Here is a 12,444-nt window from a genome sequence, read left to right on the forward strand (position 1 = left end):
CAGAAAAAAACAACATAGAAATAGAACAGATATACCTAAAGGGCCATAACATAACAAGTGAGGACAAAAAGATGCATGGCAACAGATTGTAGTGACTGTAAATGCAGCATTTCCTCGGACAAGAAGTTTAACAAAATTGCGAAAAAGGTGGTACAATGTTATGGCAACAGCACACAAGGAAATTGCAGCATACAAAGAAAGCATGTGAGCCACTGGTACTTTCAGGGGCGAAAATTTAAAGGGGACATTCCACGAAAATCCGACTTTTTCCGTTTTTAAGGGACTTAACTTGCTCCCGGGTGCATCTAATAACGTAGAAAACGCGAAAAATGACATCCCTGTAACTTTGATTTGGTAAGGCTTTCTCTGCAACCTTGTGAAAAAATAGGCCAGTCAGATCCTGTTCCCCCAGTGACGTGGGTAAGGGAGCCAATCGTAATGTCACCGCCCCTAAGTCTGCATGTTTCCACCCCCGGGCTGACATTTAGTTTTTGCACGCGAGTCTACGTTCTACCGGTTGTAGCGATATGGCAAAAGTTAGAGCTAAGCATGCTAATTATTCCGTTGTTGGTTGCACAGACCAGCACAAATCATTATTTAGAGTCTCTACCTCAGAGGTGACAAGAGTACAGTGGATTGATTTCATTTTCGATGGAAATCCTCCCAAAATCGTAAGCAAAAACCTGTATGTTTGTGCACATCACTTCAAGCCGGAGTGCTTTTTGAACCTTGGACCGTATGAAGCTGGATTTGCTTCTAAGTTGTTCCTGAACGAGGGAGCTATTCCAACTCAACGAGCCAAAGCTGCAGATGAAGGAAACGTAAGTATTTAAAAGTAATTTAATGTTTTACGGCAGTACGATTTTCAGTTCCCGCTTTTCATTTAGCAACGGTAACGCTACAAATAAGCTAACTAACTTACTAGCACAAACAAAGGGTGTGTTTGACCGAAATATATAGGCTTATGAATTCGACATCTTAAACTACTATTGTAATGTTCATTTGCACTGTTGATAATTTGCTAATTGCTTTTAGGGTTTGATTACAACAAGCACTGACACGTTTTATTTGACTGCCAAGAAGTTGATTAAGGCAAAGTGTATTGCTTAAATGTAGTATTTCTTTCCGAGATATATAAATAAGAGCATTAGACAATTCATATAATTTGAAAGCACTCTTAAACAGTAGCCTTCTGTATGTGGCTCTGTTAGGCAAACAGTTATGCTGCTTATAGTGTTGGTCCTCACTTGTAAAGATGTAACTTAGGTCATAGAGATGTGTGATCATCTCTTGACTGCGATACGACTATTATCAACATCTCATTCAATTAATGTACAACTAGAGCATAGTGAAATGTAGGACCCATTCAAACAAAGTAATGTTTTACTGTATTATGTAGACATAAATTATTAAAATATAGGCTTCATAGCTAAACAAATCTCCCATGTTTACTGTGTAATATAAACTTATATTTAGGGGTACAGTGTGAAGTGTGACTAAACATGCATTAATAATTTAATTTTTCCCTTTACGGTTTAGGCAAGTACATCTAAGCAGTTTGTTGATGCGGCCTGCCAGACGGATCGTCCACCTCCACGTACATATGGCACACAGCTGTCTATGAAGACTCTATCACATCCATTTAGAAGCAAAGGTTTGTAAATCTGCAATTTATATGACTGTTGTTATTCTTCATAGTACAGTTGTAATTAGTTGAAATGTCTTGAAATGTTTTTTTAATTGGTGTAAAATATGACAGAGAATGTCTGATTTGAATTATCAAAGGCACACAGACAGACATTGTGTCCTGCGCCGATGTTGGCATTGGCACCTCAGCTGTCAGAGCTTCAGGACCATTGCATACATCAACACCGCACAAAAGACCCTGTTTTGAACTGGAGGAGGAAGACGCAGGGCTCTAGACTAACTTTTTGCACTGGTTGCACTGGTGCGCCTAACATTTTTTCATAGGTGCACCAGCATAAAAGTTAGGTGCACCATAATTTTTGACTGCATCAGATTTATAGTTCACCCAAAAAAGAAAATTCTGTCATAATTTACTCACTCTCATGTTGTTACAAACTGTATAAATGCCTTTGTTCTGGTGAACATGAATGAAAATATTTTGAGGAATGTTTGTAACCAAACCATTCATGAGCCCCAGTCACTTCCATAGAATTATTTTTCCTACTATAGAAGTGAATGAGGCTCATGCTTGGTTTGGTTATTAACATTCCTCAAAATATCTTGCTTCGTGTTTATCAGAACAAAGAAATTTATACAGGTTTGTAACAAAATGAGGGAGAGTTAATGATGACAGAATTTTCATTTTTGGGTGAACTGTCCCTTTAACAACGCTAGTTTAGTGCCCATAACTGTCCCTTTAACAACGCTAGTTTAGTGCCCATAGTGGTTTAATACAGAATATAAACATGTAGGCTATTTTATAATTTTCATGTTGTCATTCCATTTTCCTTATACGAGTCATGCACAGTCCTGTTTGATAACCCGCATCCGCGCGATTTAAATAACACTTGACCCGTTTTCCGACATCAGCATCGATTTATTTCATACCCGCTCGTTTGACAAAGACTGCGACCGGCCGCACCGCAAATCGTGAAGTAAGTAGAAACCTTTAAAGATCTTCATGCAGAACATTGACATAAATAAGCACAGGACCATGACTGGACAAATATATTATCATTTAATGTGAAACTTTGTGAGGGTCGGCAGATTGACAGCTGAGCGGTCAGCAGTGTTTGAACACTTGTGCATAAACTAAAGCCTTGGTGGGAATTATTTATAAATGAATCAACAACGCAAATCAAGGAATTAACTTATTTCTCTATTTAAGACAGTCTGGCAGGGCAGTAATAGCGATACAGCAAACACCGAAAAGTTTATTAGATTTGGAAGTAAGATTATGAAGAAAACAGCGGTCCTGACTCCTGGCTTTTTTCTATAAATTAGGCGCACGCGACATTGCTGTTCGGGGTGACGTTCAAATAATTTTTTTCAAAAGAATTATGCTCTGGCTCTGACTCGATTATAAGAGGCTCATTACCTAATTCCGTCTTCAGGTTCGGACCAGGGCTGATGTGACGGGAGGCTGATGTCAGAGAGCATTGGTTATGATATTTGGACGGATCAGGCATTAACTTAACATTCTTAACGAAAAAGTTGTCAATCGTTCTTCTCCTCTTCTCTTATCATCCGAGGCTACATCCACTCTGTTAATATTCTCAACATAAGTTTTCCAGTTCCTAGCCAAGGAAAGAGCAAGTCGAACTTTCTGACCATTGGACCATAGCTTGTGGTCACTGGGGGCATCAGTTCCCCACAGGGAGTCGTGCTTCTTGAAGAGATCTCTTTTGGTGCGATGTTGAACTTCCTTTGCGATGATGATGAAATAGTGATCTGTTGGTAGGGTGGGGGCACACCGGCCCTTCCACCCAGTAGAAAGATGGTGATAAATGTCTAATCCGCAAAGCCACACAAAGTTCATCTGTGGGGTGGTTCCCATGACATTGGGTGCATTGAAATAATTTGTACACACAACTCCTCTGTTAGCTTCGGATTGTCTGAAATGTCCTGTTTGATTTTTAGTACAAGGCGTGAATATGCGTTTACAGTTCCGTTTGGGCACTTTTCAAAGAAAAACCTCATCTCCTATTGTCACAGTGTTCTCATAACAAATAAACTGTGCACTCGGAGGAACATGGACTGGGCCGTACATTTTATCACTAACATTAAAGGTTATACTCATAAACTTCTTAAAAGTCAGTTTCTTAATATCCACAGGTGGCAGGCGGTTTTGCAAAGTCATGTTTAGAAACTGTGGTAAATAAGCTGATACTAGTCATTCAGGAAACAGGTCGGAAACGTTTATCACAGGTTCAGGAACTACATGCAGGTTAATTCCTGACTTGGGCATCTTCTTTATTCTGCTGCCACTTGCCTTTCTCCTTCCTCTTAGAATCATCTTGCTTAACTTGCTTCGTCCAGCCAGGCGGGGTCTCACACATCAGCATGACTGCTAGGATCACAATGATTATTTTCAGAAAATCAGCCATTTCTTCTGTTCTGCGTAGACAGGACAGTGCTAACTAATATTACCTACAATGTCTTCTGTGGTAAACTTCCCTTACTATAAAAATATTACCTTACCTCATCAGAAACTTTGTCGTCTTCCACTAAAGTGGTCAAACTATTTATTTGGATGTTATATGGCCTAACACTTCCAACTTTGAATGTTGGCCTCTTCATTTTCAAACATTTTAATACCTCAACATCTACAAAGAACAAATTTAAAGATGACTAACTTCTGAAAGCACAAACTGAACATATGACTTAACACTGCAACAGCATGTGTTAGCTAGAGAGAAATGCACTTTGTTGGAATTAAAACATGTTAAAAAATAAATTCTGTAAAATTATAGTAACATAAAATTATACCTTCCATTGCGTACTCTTATTTCCACTTGCTGTCCTTTATACACAGAAGCAAGAATTTAGATCATGTTTCAAGGCATCTGAAGGCATCGTCGCGTTACAGAATAAATATATATTATATGATGACTTGAGATCAACACTTAAATGACGGTCTGAAGGCATTGTCGCCTTAAAGAATAAATATATATGATAAGATAACTGAGATCAACACTTAAATGACGGTCTGAAGGCATCTTTGCATTACAGAATAAATATATATGATAGGATGACTGAGATCAACACTTAAATGACGGTCTGAAGGCATCTTTGCATTACAGAATAAATATATATCATATGATGACTTGAGATCAACACTTAAATGACGGTCTGAAGGCATCGTCGCGTTACAGAATAAATATATATGACAAGATGACTGAGATCAACACTTAAATGACGGTCTGAAGGCATTGTCGCCTTAAAGAATAAATATATATTTCAGATTTAGATTCAGATTTCAGATTTATTTGTCACATACATAATGCAGTGAAATGTTACAGACAGACGGCTCCGTGCTACTCAACCCACAACAAGAAAAACAATACACTCAGGATATCTGGTGGTTTTTACAGATATACACATTACACCAATATACACATATCTACGGAGCCCTTCTGATGACATGGTAAAACTTTGTTTTTAAATCGTGGCCACGAATTAGCAATTCGTTCCCTCGATTAAGTTAAATCGTGGCCACGTTTTATGAATTAGTGCCCAGAATTTCATTTAAACCATCTGGACATTAACACAACGCTAACAAGATCAAATTCACTCTAGCCATTATTAATGACGCATACTTAATGCAGTTTTATAAATTCCTGCCAAGAATTTCATTAAAATCATCGGAATAGTCACGTTTATTGCAGCTCAATGCATTAATACATTGTTATTAAGTATAAAATTCATACACCTTATGGCTTCTGTATATATACAGTTTATTAACTCCTTCACAGAATTTCATAAAATATATTGGGACATAAGGTGAGCTAACGCATTGATACAGTGCTATATAAGGATCAAATTCATATATCTTGGGTCTTAAACCGTTTTATCCATTCCTGCCTGGAATAATAAAAAAACAATATCGGGAAATTAACATGACCCTTAACGCATAAATACAGTGCTATTTAAAGATGAAGATTAATCTATATACCTTATTAATGAGCCATACTTCATATACAGTTTTATTAATTCCTGTGCAGAATAAAAAAAACCTTAACACAACCTTTAGGACATTAACATGACGCTTAATGCATGCTAATGCATTAAATACAGTGCTTTTAAGATCAAAATCACTTTATTAATAAGTCACATATTCCTGCACAGAATTAAAAAACATATTGGGACATTAACGTGACGCAGTAATAAATTAAACTAAATAATTCAGTGGCTTAAATATCACTAAAATAAAATAACTTAATAAAATCTCTTTATGTCACTTGGGTGATTTTTTTAGTTAGACAAATTATTGTGTAAATATTATTTAGGTGTATACATCAAATAAAATAAGTATTTAACCAACAGATTATTTCTAATAAAAATCCTTAATATTTGATGTAAATCAAATTCATACAGTTTTATTAATTCGTGCCCAGTAGGCTACCTAATAACCGGGACATTAACGTGACGCTTAACGCATTAATAAAGTGCTATTTAAAGATCAAGTTTACTATATACGCTATACCTTATTAATGAGTCATACTATAGCCTAGTTTTATTAATTCCTGCGCAGAATTTAAAAAAATATAGCTTAATGCATGCTAATACATTAAATACAGTGCTATTAAAAGATAAAAATCACTATAAAACTTATTAATGAGTTATATACATATTCCGTTTTATTTAGCCACGTCAGGCAAAATGTCAAAAGGTTTAAGGGTTGACGAATAAAAAAATTGGCATGGACTAAACAGTTAAGCGGCCGGTGTTGTGTGGAAGTCTGTTCCCCCTATGTTTCCCGTTAGTGTAGTGTTTTTATAGCATTTATATCACACGTTTATTCTTTATATACATTGAAAGTTTTAATGGCTACTGAGATGTACATGTGTGCATTTATGTAATGTATCTTGACTGTTCTTGATTGTAAGTCAATTATTTTTACAGTATGAATCATATTATATGTATAATATATATTTATTATGTTTGGAAACGTAAGGAAAAGGAAAAAAGAAAAGAAAAAGACAGGCTATATGTTAAAAGACATAAAACTGTCAAATATGAAATATTTAATAACTTGTATAATAGAATACGTGATATTATTGCTTTTTAGTATAACCAATTGAAATCTTTAATCTTTCTAAATAAATTATAAATGTAACGTGATGAAAACGCTATAAACATAGAGGGAACAGACTTCAATGAGGAACAAACACCGGCGCCGTCTTTGATTCATTAGTTCTGATACCAAATAAAGTCAACTGCATAAATAGTCCTGTATCCATTGCAAACTTATTTTATTATAAGTCTTAAAAATGTCCATAACATAAAATCATTGTCAGCATACCATAGTTTGACTTGTACTGCGCTGCGCTGATTTCTAAAGACTGTGGCGGTAGCGTTTTGCTCTCAAACAACGCTAAGAGAGAGCTTACGAATGGTCCAGGTCCAGATATAATAAGCGTACAAACGTTTTGGGAATCGTGCCATAGAGTTAAGAGAGAGGTTAAGGAATAGGTTAAGGACTACTTAGCGATAAGAACGTTTTGGGGAACCGGGCCCTGTTAGTTAAATACTTATTTTATTTGATTATATTATTATTATATTATTTGTATACACCTAAATAATATCTGTACATATTACACTAAATTTCTGTTTTTTTATATTAAATCATCTATTTTGGTTTGTCCAACTAAAAAAAATCACCCAAGTGACAAAGAGATTTTATTAAGTTATTTTAATTATTCATTTTAGTGATATTTAAGCCACTGAATTATTTAGTTTAATTAATTACTGCATCACGTTAATGTTCCAATATGTTTTTTTAATTCTGGCCAGGAATAAATAAAACGGTATATGTATATAACTTATTAATAAGGTATATAGTGATTTTGATCTTTTAATAGCTCTGTATTTAATGCATTAGAATGCATTAAGCGTCATGTTAATGTCCCTAAGGTTGTGTTTAGTTTTTTTTTATTAATAAAACTGTATATGAAGTATGACTCCTTAATAAGGTATATAGTAAACTTGATCTTTAAATAGCAATGTATTTATGCGTTAAGCATCATGTTAATGTCCGGATGTTTTTTTTATTATTCCGGGCAGGAATTACTAAAACACTTTAAGGTTTAACCTTATTAAGGAGTCATACTTCATATACAGTTTTATTAATAAAAAAAAACTAAACACAACCTTAGGGACATTAACATGACGCTTAATGCATTCTAATGCATTAAATACAGTGCTATTAAAAGATCAAAATCACTATATACCTTATTAATAAGTTATATACATATACCGTTTTATTTATTCCTGGCCAGAATTAAAAAAACATATTGGAACATTAACGTGACACAGTAATTAATTAAACTAAATAATTCAGTGGCTTAAATATCACTAAAATGAATAATTAAAATAACTTAATAAAATCTCTTTGTCACTTGGGTGATTTTTTTTAGTTGGACAAACCAAAATAGATGATTTAATATAAAAAAACAGAAATTTTGTGTAATATGTACAGATATTATTTAGGTGTATACAAATAATATAATAATAATATAATCAAATAAAATAAGTATTTAACTAACAGGGCCCGGTTCCCCAAAACGTTCTTATCGCTAAGTAGTCCTTAACCTATTCCTTAACCTCTCTCTTAACTCTATGGCACGATTCCCAAAATGTTTGTACGCTTATTATATCTTCTGTAGAGTCACACTTTCGTAAGGTTGGTCTGGACCATTCGTAAGCTCTCTCTTAGCGTTGTTTGAGCGCAAAACGCTACACTGAAAAAAACAATACGCTGGATTTACTAAAAATTATAGTGCATCATTTTTGCATCCCTCTTTTTCAGCAAGTTTCACATGGAATTTTAAGCAATTGCTTTAACATTTTTTAAGCTGAAACTGCTTAAAATTCCATGTAATATTTATTTTAAAAATTGCAATTGCTTAAAATGCTTAAAATTCCATGTGAAACTTACTTTAAAAAGTAGGTGCCAAAATTTTGCACTATATATTAATTTTTTTTAGTAAATCCAGGGTATTGTTTTTTTCAGTGTACCGCCGCAGTCTTTAGAAATCAGCGCAGCGCAGTACAAGTCAAACTATGGTATGCTGACAATGATTTTATGTTATGGACATTTTTAAGACTTATAATAAAATATGTTTGCAATGGATACAGGACTATTTATGCAGTTGACTTTATTTGGTATCAGAACTAATGAATCAAAGACGGCGCCGGTGTTTGTTCCTCATTGAAGTCTGTTCCCTCTATGTTTATAGCGTTTTCATCACGTTACATTTATAATTTATTTAGAAAGATTAAAGATTTCAATTGGTTATACTAAAAAGCAATAATATCATGTATTCTATTATACAATTTATTAAATATTTCATATTTGACAGTTTTATGTCTTTTAACATATAGCCTGTCTTTTTCTTTTCTTTTTTTCCTTTTCCTTAAGTTCCCAAACATAATAAATATATTATACATATAATATGATTCATACTGTAAAAATAATTGACTTACAATCAAGAACAGTCAAGATACATTACATAAATGCACACATGTACATCTCAGTAGCCATTAAAACTTTCAATGTATATAAAGAATAAACGTGTGATATAAATGCTATAAAAACACTACACTAACGGGAAACATAGGGGGAACAGACTTCCACACAACACCGGCCGCTTAACTGTTTAGTCCATGCCAATTTTTTTATTCGTCAACCCTTAAACCTTTTGACATTTTGCCTGACGTGGCTAAATAAAACGGAATATGTATATGACTCATTAATTAGTTTTATAGTGATTTTTATCTTTTAATAGCACTGTATTTAATGTATTAAACGAATTAATAAAACTGTATGAATTTGATTTACAACAAATATTAAGGATTTTTATTAGAAATAATCTGTTGGTTAAATACTTATTTTATTTGATGTATACACCTAAATAATATTTACACAATAATTTGTCTAACTAAAAAAATCACCCAAGTGACAAAGAGATTTTATTAAGTTATTTTATTTTAGTGATATTTAAGCCACTGAATTATTTAGTTTAATTTATTACTGCGTCACGTTAATGTCCCAATATGTTTTTTAATTCTGTGCAGGAATATGTGACTTATTAATAAAGTGATTTTGATCTTAAAAGCACTGTATTTAATGCATTAGCATGCATTAAGGGTCATGTTAATGTCCTAAAGGTTGTGTTAAGGTTTTTTTATTCTGCACAGGAATTAATAAAACTGTATATGAAGTATGGCTCATTAATAAGGTATATAGATTAATCTTGATCTTTAAATAGCACTGTATTTATGCGTTAAGGGTCATGTTAATTTCCCGATTATTGTTTTTTTATTATTCAAGGCAGGAATGAATAAAACGGTTTAAGACCCAAGATGTATGAATTTGATCCTTATATAGCACTGTATCAATGCGTTAGCTCACGTTATGTCCCAATGTTTTTTTTAATTCTGGGAAAGAGTTAATAAAACTGGATTTATACACGACCCAGGTGTATGAATTGTATCCTTAATAGCAATGTATTAATGTATTGAGCTGCGATAAGCGTCACTATTCTGATGATTTTAATGAAATACTGGGCAAAAATTTATAAAACTGATTTTAGTATGCGTGATTAATAATGTGTATAGTGAATTTGATCTTTTAATAGATGTGCATTGTGTTAATAATGTCCCGATGGTTTAAATGAAATTCTGGGCACTAAAATGTGGGCACGATTTAGCTTAAACGAGCGAACGAATTACTAAAACGTGGGCACGATTTAGCTTAAAGGAGGGAACGAATTACTTAAATGTGGGCACGATTTAGCTTAAACGAGGGAACAAATTACTAAAACGTGGGCACGATTTAGCTTAAACGAGGGAACGAATTACTAAAACGTGCGCACGATTTAATAATTCGTGGGAACGAATTGCTAATTCGTGGCCACGATTTAAAAAAAAAGTTTTACCATGTCATGAGACGGGCTCGGTACATATCCCTATGCACACACATATATATATATATATATATATATATATACACATATATATGTATATATGTATATACACATACATATATACATATAAATACACTTAAACACATATACATATATATACACATCCATACATACATACGCATGTACACATACACTTACATATACATGCCCGCGCATACACCTACATACCTACACACATACATACATATACATACACATGCATATATAGACACACACATACACATTCACATGCATACGTACATGTGCATACTTAAAGTGCCTACACATTACCATTTAAATACCGGACGGCCTGGGGAAAGAAACTCTTCCTGAGTCTCTCAGTCCTTGCCGCCAGTGTACGGTATCTATGTTTTGAACGAAGCGGAGTGAATAAACCATAATCAGGGTGGCTTGGGTCTTTCAAAATGTTTTTGGTCTTGTCCTTACACCGCTTGCAATAAATGTCCCCTAGGTTAGGGAGTTGCCTTCCTATGGTACGTTCAGCTGAGCGCACCACTCTCTGCAGAGCCTTACGGTCCTGCATGGTGGTGTTTCCATACCAAGCGGTGATGCACCCAGTCAGAATGCTCTCAATGTTGCTGGTGTAAAAGCTCTGCAGGACTGTATTGGATGCCTTGAATTTCTTCAGCCTACGTAGATGATACAGTCTCTGCCTTGCTTTCCTTACCACAGTGTCCAGGTGGGTAGACCATGTCAGATCTTCTGTGATCTGTACCCCAAGGTATTTAAATGTATCCACCCTCTCCACAGAGGTCCCACTGATGAATAAAGGAGTGTAGTCTCGCACCTGCTTTCTCCCAAAATCCACCAGCATCTCTTTAGTCTTGCTGACGTTGAGGTGAAGATTGTTTTCATGACACCACTCGGTCAGGCACCTCACTTCCTCCAGGTAGGCCGTCTCATCATTGTTGTGGATTAGACCTGCCACTACAGTGTCGTCAGCAAACTTAATGATGGTGTTAGATTTTGCGGTGGCTGCACAATCCTGCGTGTACAGGGAGTACAGCAGAGGAGACAGAACACACCCCTGGGGGGCCCCTGTGCTAAGGGTGAGGGAGGATGAGGTGTACCTGCCCGCTTTTACCACCTGAGGTCTCTCTGTCAGAAAGTTGAAGATCCACCTGCAAAGGGCGTCATTCAGCCCCAGGCTCCTGAGCTTTACGATGAGGGTAGCGGGAAGGATAGTATTACATGCCGAACTATAATCAACAAATAATATATGATAAGATGACTGAGATCAACACTTAAATGACGGTCTGAAGGCATCTTTGCATTACAGAATAAATATATATGACAAGATGACTTGAGATCAACACTTAAATGATGGTCTGAAGGCATCGTCGCGTTACAGAATAAATATATATGACAAGATGACTTTAGATCAACACTTAAATGATGGTCTGAAGGCGTCGTCGCGTTACAGAATAAATATATATGATAAGATGACTTGAGATCAACACTTAAATGATGGTCTGAAGGCGTCGTCGCGTTACAGAATAAATAATATTATAAATATGATATAGTATTGTGCGATACATTGGGGCGAAACGGGTGAACAGATCCGGCTTTACGATCTCCCGGGGGGCAGACAGAGAAACAGTCAAGCGCGCCATCCTGCCGCGAGCGTGCAAATGGATTCGATTCGTTAAGTTACGTTACATGAGCGAGCAAACAGCTTTGGTTTTGCGCAAATTTTATTTCTTCGCGAAACTACAAGCAATACATCGTGCTCAGTACTAGAAACACATTTACAATGCATAATTTTATA

This window comes from Paramisgurnus dabryanus, chromosome 10, assembly GCF_030506205.2.
Source record: "Paramisgurnus dabryanus chromosome 10, PD_genome_1.1, whole genome shotgun sequence".
Classification (NCBI taxonomy): Eukaryota; Metazoa; Chordata; class Actinopteri; order Cypriniformes; family Cobitidae; genus Paramisgurnus; species Paramisgurnus dabryanus.